We start from the raw sequence: 13,247 nt of genomic DNA on the forward strand, positions 1-13,247 counted from the left end.
ACAAACTTGTAGTGTCCTGCAGAGTGACTTGTACCGTGTCTCCCCTTTCAAACTTTCTAGGTCATCTTCTTCCTTTTCCGAGCGACTTAGAATTTTTACATGTGCGTTATTGGGAAATTGTCTGTTGCAGATTTCTCAGCATCCATTAGAAGGCATGATTAGATGTTTGGTGATATAGTGATTATATACGATACAGATAATAGCTTTATATAACATATTATATGATTTACTTAAAATATCTGTTATTAGCTAGAAATCATGAAGCCACTCAGCACACTCACCTTAAACACTTCATGTACATAACACTTTTAAATATAACGATAATAGATTCTGATTATATACATGCCAAAAAGAAAATGACCCAAAATATGGTAAAAAATAACAGAATATCACAGACACTTTTAATCCCCCAAAAAATCAACTTTTTCTTTTGGTTCTGTACCTTACCTACAATTAAGAATTATTTGTGTATATGGTCATTTTTGGGCGAGTGGCGGATATAGATTTAGTGAGCATTGCTCATAGTTTTTCGAGTTTCGTTTAATATTCCTTGGTCGTTAAATGTTTTTGTTGTGATAATGACCGAGGCCGACGAAACGGCATTAAAACTAACAACCAATCACTTTTTCATCGACTTGCGAACACCCGGAAAAAATGATGGTGGTATCGTGTACTTAAGGACAGCTTTTGATTAATTGTAATAAGGAGTTCTCGTGGGATATAAAGTTAACAAAATTACCGAACACTAATCCGATCCATAATCAAGTGAAGTCCAATATAAATCTGGCAAAATAGATATCACACCACCGGAGCAGCTGGTACCGCAACGGTCCTGACTTGGTACAGGCACTTCAAATGATATGGTGGGTTAAGGCGGCGCCGCCATTGACTGTTCAGTGTCGGCTATGGCCGTTTTTTAGGCCATACTTTTTGTTGTAAGGAATTTTGTATACTTTTTAGGGAGTGTCAACTGTATTATCAATTTTATATTATTTGTCTCATCTCTGACAGTGACACTCCAATTTAATGTACATATGTTACTTATTTTTATTGTTTGATTAGAGTAGCTTGCACAGTTGTTCTCCTCTTTTTTTCTAAAGGAATAACTTGGGAATTCGTGCAATATAAATCCCATTATTTTGAATAACAAGAACCATCTGTCTGCTGTACAGCAGGAGGGTTGAGAGTGAGGTTTGCAGAATTTTAAACATGTTTTTACTAAGCTAACCACGTTTGTAAAAATAAATTGTAAAAACGGGGCACCCCTTCCATGACTTCACCTACTGGTGTAATAGTTATCGTATCTCCACTTAAATGCTTTTCAAGAACTTAAAGAGGTTTCCGAACTAAAACTAAGGTTACAACAGGACAAGTCTCGCGCATTTCGTTGCGTCTGCATTTCGAGGCTATAACGACCTTTCAGATGCTAGATATAAATTCTGCGGTTTTTTTTAATCTTTTTTCATCTTGCTGCCTGTAGTACATTATATTTGTCCAGGTTAAATGACATGTTTCGTATATCTTCCTAAATCTACTGGCGCTATCAAGTTCATCGTCGTTTCTAATATCTCTTTATACACGATAGAGTCGAGATCTCTGGTAAGTCATAGATATATATATATATATAAAGAATATATATTAAGAGAGGCTACAAGACTGTACCCTTTGATTCATCATTGGCTTCAAGTGTTCTGTCAGTGGTTTCCGCATCCACTATGATGAATCACATTTGACATGATATTTTAGACAGATTCATACTTAATAGGGTATGTAAGTCTCGTCATGTGACTTCGTAGTTTCACGAGAATGGATCCCCATCTAGCATTAAAATGCATGGAAATTTGCTTTTGTGTAATTTTACATATAAAACAGTATTTCTGTCGATTATATAGATCGTTTTTTTATGTATAGAGTTCCGTTCCGTTTCGAAGCACTCTAATTCAAACATGTGAGTACTTTTGACTCATATACAGGTACATGTAGTCAGGTATGATTTGTAAATTTACCCACTGCACCCATCCAGTTGTAATGATTAAATTTATGCTCTTTTGAAACAATCAATGAAGAAATATGAATCATGTAATGTTTTTAATGTATATACCATAATTTGGGGACTTATTGATTTTTTTAACCCGCATTTACCATTTAATCTAATAACTGTGATTGTTTTGTAATTTTGTATTTATTAACTATTATGCTTAATTTAACTAGTTTCAAATTTCTGTAAATTGGTGATTTTGCATTGTAATGTATCGTTTCGAGATCCCGAAAGTAAACAATGCAGATCAATTCGTTCTACGTCAAAAATTCCCTTGAGGCAAATCGAACTAAAATGATTTTTACAAACCCTATATCAAAGTTCACGTATGTAAGTGAAATAATGTAACCACAAAATCCCTTCTACAATATTTGTTGTGGAAGGTAATGACAGATTAGGAAAAGTATGGACTCAGAAATTCGATATTCTTTGTATATTTTTACTGTTATACATCTTGAATACTTTGTAGTAATTGGTCGACAAGGACGGTTCAATTACATAATGCTTCGAAAAACCGTATATGTTCTTAGTTCTTTTTGTACAATTTGAAGAAATGATTTTTTAGATTTGGCTATCAGTGGAACTCCACTTTCGATGATGTTGTTTTATTTATTTTCCAGTGTCTAACGATCCAGTATTGTTGACATGGAAAGAAAATTGCTGCTTAAAACAATGAATTAAAGCTTGCAAAAATAAAAGTACCTGAATGTTTCCATCTTTAAGTTTCTTTGCCTTCTTTCCCTGAAAGACTTTAAATGCCAAAGGCAACAACTTATTGATTTAAAGTTTTACACATGAGAAATAAAAATATCATGCACTTTTTTGTATTTATTCAGCTTCATTCAAGAGTTATGAAATTTCCAAACTTAAAGAAACGGATTCCTACAGAAATTGTGTTTTATGTAATTGTAGTTATTGCCCTCATGGATTATGTTTTTAACTCAAAGCCCTGGTTTGAAAGAACACATTAACCTTAATAAGTAAATGTTATTTAACACAACAGCAAAGAAAAACATATCCATGCATGCAACCCTTCAAAATCATTTTTATACTCTCTGCCTTTGACCTATTAAATACTCTTATACTAATTGCAATACAGTGGTGCGTGCTTAAGGTTTTGTTGTTGACGCCCTTAGACACTTGGTTCCAGTGAATGGAAAAAAGAGTGGTCATGGATCATAGGCTATTTGGAGCTGAACAGGACCCATTTTGTGTCAATATTTACTCAACGTTTTCAATGTCCCACCTCTTTGTGCGTACCTTGCTGCGTTCTATGAAGCATATCACTTGTTTCGTGCGATAAAATAGCAGTGGAAAATTCCTATTTGAATTGAGGTCACTGATTCTTGTCGTTCTGGGAAGAGAATAAAATACGTGTTTATTCAAATCTGATATAGATGACGTATTTTTCACTGAATTTACGATTATAATGAAAACATGATGTCATCGTCCTTAGACAACTTGGTTTCGAGACAATTAAATTGAATAGAAGTTGATGGATCTTTTTGAAACTATACCAGATGGCACGTTATCACAATAGGAAAGAGTAATCAAGAGAAACAAGGTTCTAGCGGTAATCAAAGAATGTAATCCAAGGACAAAGACCAGACATGGTAAACAGACGTACATAACAAAGAACATGAAGTAACTAAAATCATACATACAAGGTAACAAAAACAAATGCGCAACTCGGATTTCACTACAAAATGGGAGCATGGATCAGGTGCACCGAAAGGGTAAGCGTCCTCTGCTTTTCTAGAAGCACCCGTCGTGTTGCTCATAAAAAATCAAGTCCGGGGTAGACGAAAGAGGAAAGGAAAACTATGACACGTTTAACAAATCAGTTTTCATGGCGCAGGTGGGTACACCGTAACGATCAAAGATTTCATGATGACGACCATAAAACGTCTGTAGTGATGACGCCAATATTGTAGCAACATAACCCTGTTCCAGAAGCCTATTTGTTAGAATTCTAGCGCGATACAAAAAGTCTGCGTAGTTTCGGAAAGCTCTGGCATAACGTATGAGCTGTGAATACTCCATACGCAGGTGCTGAAGCGATGTTGGCACAGATAAAAGAAAAATTGACAATTCTGAATGAAAGGTCATATCGTTTGTCGTAAAGTTTGGTCAGTAGTTTTCCTTTACTATCGACATCTAAGCGTAGGTCAAGATATGAGGCCGACTTGGCAGTGCATTTGTAGTATCTGTAGGAAGCAGGGATTGATTGGGAAGTGGGGATGTCACATGAACTGAATGATATTGACGCCAGAAACGAGCAATTGCATGATATCCGGATATTAACTTGACTATAATTAAATGATCAGCTCTTTAGAATTGGAATACATGTACGTGGCACCCGATAAGAGGAAGAGTGGCATTGATTTGAGGGATGTTTTAAAGATAAACTATTCTTAGTCAAACTTCCTTCTCTGACACTACTTGTCTGTGCCCACACTTGCACCTCAGGTAACACCTGCCTTTTGTCCACAATTGTTTCCCCAATTAAAAAAAACTTTTTACACTCAAAATATAGTTAATTCCACTATTTTCATAAGCTTTGTAAAAACACAACTTACTTAGCACATTGGTAGGTAATTAAGAAAGTTTGGTTGTTGAGCAATGATTATTTAAAGAGGAACTGAATCTATATTTATATGGTGAAATGTGAAGTTTGGTAGGCTAGTACATAGCAGGAATTTCCATGCTACTAAGCTCAGCTTGTAAAGAAGTAGCGACAAGTGTGTGTTTGTTCACAATTTCACTCTCTGAAAATCTAGTCAGTTGGAATGTCGGTGATTTCGAAAAAGGTACACGGCAAAATAGTATCTATATACTCCAGCAAACTGGAAGTGAAAAAAAAAACCAAAAACAAAAACAAGACATACATACGAGACTAGAAATTCCTGACTTGCTACAGGGTAAAACAAAAACAAAACTAAAACAAAACAAAAACAAAAAAACGGCATGATTGAAGTACTTTGTTGTGATCACAACCTAACTCTTTCAAAACCAGCCACTGTGGCAAAAATATTGCACATTTTAACATGCCTAAGTTTTGTAAGTAGCTCACCATAAATCAAATTAAGTATCACTCCGGATAAGATTCATGCAAAATGTGATTCATGGTTGGAAACCCTGCATATTTTTATTTTTGATATTTTGTTTAAAATGTTATAGTAAACACTAATTAACATATTACTTTGCATATAATCCTTGTCGTCCTTAGGCGATAAAACATGTATAGAATGCAATGTAGAGTAAGGGAGATAACTCTGTAAATGACACTAAAATACAATGAAACTAATGGATTTTTAATGTCGATTATCTCTTAAGGGCAGACTGATTGGAATAAATAATAGAACATTTCACCATAACAGACCTAATATGGAGTAGGCATTGCCTAAATCAGCGAGCACCGTAATAATTTTTGTTTCCGAAGTGCACTAATTTTATTTATATTTCAGCAGCAAGCGAGATCAATATTTTTATTTGAAAATCTGCCTTGATTAATACTTGTTTAATAATGGAGGAAATTTTTTAATGATAGAGTAACTTGAAATAAAAATAGGTTTTATTCCAAAATCCGTACCCCACCCCCTTTTCCCCCCTCTTTCAAAATGGTCGACAACTTTATAGCACTTCGCCATACTTGACAATTTTTAACCCTTAAGGGCATCTTGATCTAGCAACATCCTTATCAGTTTTAGCCGATCAGATCAATTTGTACAGATACCGGAAATATTACAGTTCTACACGGGTAGTGGGTATTTTACTTATATCATGTCAAACTCCGGAGCATTGGTCTCTTCCATGCCGGCACTACTTTTGCCATTTCAGAATACTAATGTGCAGACAAATATATGACTATGATGCAGGTTAAGACCTGTTTTCAGTTTTATAATTATAAATGTAGGGCCATTTTTTTCTTGCAGATGCCATATTGGGAGACAACTTGAAAACACTGGGTTGTTGACCTTAACCATTGGGTTAAATGTTAAGTTTTTTGTAATGCTATAAAATCAGGAATATAATTTTTTAACATTCATATGGATTTCTTAATTTATTTTGTGGGATATTATACCATATTTTCTGTAGAATTTAGTTAGAGAAACCGAAAATGGTGGATTACATCTCGTGACATTAGTATACAGGGTCTATGCTCCCAGTTTTCAGTAGAGCAAGATTGCTCATATACTTTTTATATGATGGGGGAAAATGCATTTCTAATTGTATAGCACTCTCGTCATCTATGGATACTTTATCTTCATGCAATTACTTGAATATTTGTTCAAGACAAGGAATAGGTTGGCATTGATTTTGTGGTCTTGAAAAATGTACCGGTAAGCATTCTATAGAATTATTTTTGGAAGGAAATATTGTGATTGGCCAGAAACTGTGCAGTCAATAACTTGACTTAAATTGGATCTATATTTTAAGGAGGTAGACCTAGGGTAAGGGACACAACTCTTAAAAAAATCATTGGAACGTTTGTATTCACCATTTTACAACAATCTCATGTAAGCATCGTAGTAACTTGAACTGATTTCATTCTGTTTCAAATGAATGCTTGAAAGACTTTAGTGAAATTGAATGCGATACAAACATATTACCGATTTCATGAGTTATGTCTCTTACCCTAGGTCTACCTCCTTAAGCTGGTCGATTAGTCTGGTCTAGGACAATTGACTCAGTGCAGGTTATTTGAGTGAAAATGTAGAAAGGGCATTACAATGCATTCCTAAATTCAAATGTGTTATTAGAGAATTATGTTTTAAAACTAACGAGTCTGTTTTTGAGTTATTTTTATTTCATGGTTTTTTTCTTGTCTAAATCTTGATGTATACAGCCCAATGTTAGTGATTTTAGAGGTTGTTACTGGAACCGTTTGTTTAGGAAATTAGACCCCACTTAGATTCAAGTAAAATTCATATTCTGTGGTCTAATGCCAATCAGAATTTAAAGATTCAAGTAAATATTGAAGTCCTGATTTAATTACACTTTGACTTTCTTCATTTTACAATTAATCTGTAAAGTATGCCAATTGCCTTCACACACAAAACTAAATTTACATCCATTACATTCATTAACATAACATAAGCATTGCATTCACAAATAAAACATGGAAATGTCAGTCGGTTTCAAAACGAAATAACTCAACAGCTAATTCAATCATCATTCCATTCTTTGTGTTACCTTTAGATCCTTGAAACCTACCTAAAAAAAAAATGTATACTTACATTACTAAATTAATTTCAATATTGTAGCCATTCTGCTTTTAAAGCTTTCAAATTGTAATATTATAAGACTGTTCCACAAAGATTTCGACATACAAGACCTGTTCAACCCTCTTTACTTTGCATGTCGAACTGCAAGCTGATGTAAAAAGAATTTACTCACTGTTGCATTCTTTTTCAGAGTTGAAGCAATCAATAAATATTTTAACTTGATTCAAATCAAGATTAACCAATAAATCAGTTGAGAAATTCGAATCATTCCCCCTTAAATTGTAAAGAATTCTATTTCAGATGTGAAGAATTCACTTATAATCAAAATCTTGTTTTCATTTAGGAGTATGTTAATAGTGGACTGCAGATCAATAGACAATATACATGTATATATGTCTTTATTTCCTTCATTTAAGAAGAGAAGAGTAAAGCATAGAATTTTAACGTCCAAGAAACATAACACCTTGTACAAACTAATCAAACTAATTCTTTACAGACTAATGTTCAGCTTTGAACAGTTACTTCATTATTTTGATATGAACAAGTAAATTTAGCTTACAAATTAATGTCTATTATGAAGTCATTTAAGAAATATTCATCACTCCTGTCTCCTATAGTATCTAAAACAGAGAAACATTACAAAAATTTGTCACATGCTGTTATTCAAGGTTGCGACCAACTATACATACTCTTACATGACTTTCTAGTCAGAATTAGGACAATCTGTCAAGATAATTTACTTAAGTTCATTATCAATAGTAAATAACAAGGGTGGATCCAGGACTTCTAATAGAGGGATGAAAATTTAATTCAGTGCAGAGCGAAGCTTGACTTCTGGTTAGAGGGATGTAAATACAAATACTATAATATTCAATGCAGAACAAGGCTTGATTTCATGCTAAATATAGGGGGTGCCAGTTGCTCCCCTTTAGATCTGCCACTGATTTATATTTTGTATAAATCAATACTAGTATGGTCATACCAAAGGTTTTGCAATAATTTTTAGCCATATTATAAACTTGGCAGAACAAAGTAAAAAAAAATTAAGACTTTCAATAGGTTCCCACTAGGACAACGGTTAGGCCATATTTTCGCCTAAATATTATAGATCACCATACAAGCTTATATACTTACAAGTAAATGGTAACTAATAGCTATCCGGCTGCTGTATAATATCTGTCCTAGGGAGAAAAAATACAATAAAATTAAATGACAAAAAATGAATTATAAATTGGCATTGAATTTAACACTGACGGAACTACTATTTATTGCATTAGAGTCGAGCAGACGATGCATCATGTGCTGTATCCAATCAAGACCGCTAATCTGTGTAATTGATTTTTGTAAAATATTGTTTATAAAACGAATATTCATCTCCGTCAAACATTCGTAACACTTTACCATTCTTGCATACAATTAAAATCGTAATATTAAAGCTAGGGTGTACTGCCTGTAACATGGTCAGCCATGTTGGCTTCACTGGCAACCCGAGTTCAACTGGAAGCCACTTCGGCGAAGTTCGACAAACGAAAAAAAAGCCGAATGCAGTGATTAGTAGAGGAACCAATCGGCAAACCTCGGGTGACTCGGCTACTCTACCTCAATCCGCCGAAGTTGCGACGAGTGGTAGAGGAACGTCAACGGTTTGGAACTGGAGCTGCTTTGGAGTTTGATATCATGTAGACTGGTTCCCGATCGCAATATTCAGTATGTTACACACTGAGTTATTTTCTGACACATGTCTCAAGAATTAGAACATTTGTTAACCTGAAGCGGCTTTCCATCCACTTACTTCCGGTCCATTTTGTACATTGAAAATAACCCCGTACCGGGACCTCGTGAGAGTGTATTGCTAGTAGCTAATACCTGGAACGTAGTCCCGGGAACCAGGATAGATATCATGTGACGTAAACAAAATTCAGACGCAACGCTGACAGCTGCAAATTCCAAAGAAGAAAATGATTGCCTTTCATATCACAGAAAAGCTATGCTTCGATTTCGATAATGCAGTCGGAGTTATATTTTTTTCCAAGACGGGTTAGGTTATTGACAACAGCAACAGTGGAGTAGCGGAGATACACGTATGTACATGCACTAAAAACACCATGGTCACTTCTTGTAATAAGTAAAAAAAATAGAAAAATACTCGAAAACTATCAGAAAAGATGAATTTATTTTTACCGGAACTTAATCTTAACCTTTATATTTTTTGTTAGTTTGATTTAAGGAAGCGTTGAATTTTCTCCGTAAGGTCGGTCACTTTTTTGTTACTTCCGGGACGTGACTCTTTTTTTTATTAGTATATTTGGAAACCTTAAGAGAAATTAAGATAGTACGTGTAACAACCGTACATGTTTTTTGGGGGTGTATCACATATTACAGAATTTGCATGATTCTTTCAAAGGCTTCTATTTAAGTAGAGCATTTTACTTTTTCAATGTAACAAAAAATCTGGCGAAGAGATCAACGAATTGGTGTCCGGTGACGTCTGGGTTTTTATGAACTCCCAAATGAAAACAAATATTTGTTTACAAGGAATTTCGTTGTTATAGTCCGTAAAATGGGGCTTCAAAAAGGTAAGTTGCCTCGCGACACTTTGTGTTTTGCTTTACCTACCTTTTGATATGCATAAAATTTTTCAAAGTTATGAAAATATTCCATGTTGATATGCAAACCTAAAAATTACCTGGAATGCTGGTAAATTAACTGGTGTTATTGTTATAAGGAAACAGTCATACAGTGCAATTCTTAAATACCTAAAGTGTACGTATGTGCATGAAAAAAAAAATCACAAATTCCCTTAATATTTAGAGAAAATAAATATAAAAAGTTCCCAGTACGGTTCAGTTTATAATGTATTGAAATGATGAATATATTGACATTTTTACATGTATTTGTGCTCTTACACCGTATTCTTTCAAACAAAATCAGATGGCTATACATAACATGATCTAGAAGATGTACGTTGAGGCTATTTCATAGAGATACGATTTTCAAGTCATATTTAGTATTGTACTACAACAAATCTGACCTATTTAGTACTTGATGTTATTACTCCAAACCCAGACCATTGGAATTGTAGTGCTAGATGTTTTGATGGTATTATCATTCTGTAATATGTCATGAGCTTAGTTTCAGTAACTGTTAGCGTTCTTTAAGTGGACACCTCATTTTGTCTATGAGGCGTATGTCGAGGTATTCCATAGTGATAATTGGATGTATTATTGAGTTATTTATATGGTGCTTTTTGGTTTTTCGCATGAAAAGTGGGTGGTTAAGGACTTATAAAACATTAGATCATTGTTGATATTTTACTTACAAAATCATGGCAATTAAATCAGAGATTCCTAAGACAATGCTGCACTGAAGACTAACACTGTCCTAAGCTCCTAAATTGGCGTGTGCATATATAAAAAAAAACGAAAAGAAAAGGTAGAAACGTTTAATTCGAATGCGTCCCAACGACGTGAGCCGACTTTTTAACATTGCTTTGTATTTTGTTTGTTTGTATATGAATGATTGTTTACAGATTATGGTTACGACAAACTGCAAAACAAGAAATTGGACACCTGTAAAATAATATCAAACTATTTGTAATATATGTTCTGGTGTACTATTTGGTTCTGTGTTTTCTTGACACGAATTGATTTAACTTTGCAAAATAAAATTATTATACAAATATATATTTTTTCAACCATCAAATTTTTTTAAAAAATATATACCCACAGCACGGAAATACTAGAGTGTGTGTACATGCAGACGTCCACGTTTCTACCATTATACAATTATCAAATATGTGAATGTACCTGGCTTCCGGGAAGCAGATCCTATATGAACGTGTTCGATTTTATTTTAATTTTAAATACAGGAAACAATAAACATAAATAATGTATTCACGGGATTTCATTTTAATGCTTTTACTGTCAGTATTATATCGATGACAAACAGATTTCTCATTGTGTAATAATGATAATATGCTGGGTCATTGGAATTTAATGTAATAAATAATTCTGTTTAGACACTTTGTTCGTTATTAAAATTAATTGAGCTTTTATCGATTTTTAAAATAAATAACAATGGTAAATGTCCCACGGGTATTAGCTTCGATGAGTATGTTCAAATTTATTTTAATATATCAGATTGGGCACCTAGATCAGTATCTTGCATATATCTCATTTGTCCTCCAAATTGTTTTTGACTAATTAGATCGTTATGTTTCATAAGGTATTAAAATTACTTCAGTCTTTTTTTTTTACTATTGGCAACTTATTGGTTTTAAATAAAAAAAAATACCATGTAAATTTGTATAAGCACAGTGAAGTCAAATGAGTAATACTCATGAAAGTTGAATTCTTAAAAAAACAAAAAAATACAAAAAACAGAAGTTGACTTTTCTAATACAACTGACAATTCCAGATGACAATATACATATATACAAGTTTTTGACCTTCATTTGAATATTTTGTGGACTTAACCCCTTGAATGTTGCTACCTACAATAAAAAAAAGAATATAGATAGATCCTGTTTGGTCTTTTTGGTCTATTGTTGTAATAAGTTAGTAATTAAAAGGTAATTAACGAGTACATACTTCCCACTTGTGCTATATTTTGTCTGTAAATGCAAATGCAGGACGCCCCGTGCAGGTCCGGGTGTTAAAAGAATAGGCCTGCAGCAGCGCTAAGCTTGTCGTAAAAGGCGACTAAATAGTGCTCATAACCCTAACCTGGGGCTAGGGCGCTCTGCCCACAGAGCAACTGGGATGTGTGCCCCAGGTGGTGGAATGGGGTACCCCTGGCGTGTTACATGCTGGGGTTGTCAGGCTATAATACGGAAAACCTGACCGCAAACCATAGTGGTGCACCGTGTTGGGAAAGATGCCACGTTCCTCGCACGTTAAAGAAACCTACTGTGGTATTCTCCCGGAGTAGGAACCATAGGGCTCCGCCACAGGAGGCTAAATTGGCCGACCCTACCCACCTCTCCCTATTTCCAGTGGCAATCAAAATTTGTCGACCCCATTGTTCTTGTGTCCCATCCCTTTTTCATTTCATCATCATTTCATGTTCATTTTATCATCAATTTCATGTTCATCGTCTAAATATAGCCGAAATATTGCTGCTCGGACGTTAAACCCCAACAAACAAACAAACAAATGCAGAACAAAATGGTATGTTACCAACTCATCTGCAGCCGCTGAGTGAATTGAAACCAATTTGACAGCAAATTTGCTGTCATTGCTATTTTTGAAACTCAGTCTATATCCCAACACTATAAAAGAAGAAAAATGTGACTTTCATCTATACAAATTGACTTCAACTCTCCAATTATCAAGTGGCACCGTTACTTTAATACCAGCTTCCGCATGAAAATAAAACATTGTAGTAAAAGTGATAGGAAAAAAAGTTTAAATGCAATTTTGAAGTTTAAAGAATGCTTACAAAATTTTACAAAATAAAAAATAAACATCATTTTATTTTCATGCACTGCAAAGAAACAGTACATGGTTTTCCTTGAGCATATTAAAAATTACTCTCAAAATATCTAAGGAATGACCTATGTATTTTTTCTATCTACGGAGAAATAATTTACTATGATTTTAATGAACTAAAAGAATATTTGTTCATCATCAAATAGACCAGTTATGTAGCCGTGACGTCATCAAGTAAAATTTGTAATACGAAATTATGTAAATTTTTTTATCCAATCAGAAAGCATGTTACTTTTGAAAATTGAAATACAGTAAAATGAAACTAACAGTCACATACACCATTGCGTAATTTACGTCTAAAATTTTAAAATATTCTAGTATTGTAAATGCTCAGGCTTGTTTTCGCTCAATGTATTAGTAAACATCATAATTAGATTGTAAAAGTCCTTTGGTATTTATATAATTGGCGATACAAAATTGAAATGGATGTAATCAGCCCTTATCATTAGCGATGATCATCATATATATGAATCCCCTGGCCTTTTACGTGAC

At 34.0% G+C, this 13,247-nt stretch overlaps 1 long non-coding RNA gene across 2 annotated transcripts; it reads right to left on the minus strand.

Moving 5' to 3' along the window:
* Nucleotides 1-7,010: 7,010 nt before the first annotated feature.
* LOC148628854 (uncharacterized) lies at nt 7,011-9,109 on the minus strand. Of its 2 annotated transcripts, none has more exons than XR_015919350.1 (3): nt 9,034-9,109; nt 8,401-8,447; nt 7,011-7,251 (listed from the first exon to the last, which is right to left on the minus strand). It is a non-coding gene; the product is annotated as an uncharacterized LOC148628854 (long non-coding RNA). The 2 variants fall into 2 exon arrangements; XR_015919349.1 differs by having other exon boundaries at nt 8,866-9,091.
* Between the last annotated feature and the right edge of the window lie 4,138 nt (nt 9,110-13,247).

The sequence above is a fragment of the Perna viridis genome, chromosome 1, assembly GCF_037379345.1.
Source record: "Perna viridis isolate PV_CMFRI_1.1 ecotype Kerala chromosome 1, ASM3737934v1, whole genome shotgun sequence".
Lineage (NCBI taxonomy): Eukaryota > Metazoa > Mollusca > Bivalvia > Mytilida > Mytilidae > Perna > Perna viridis.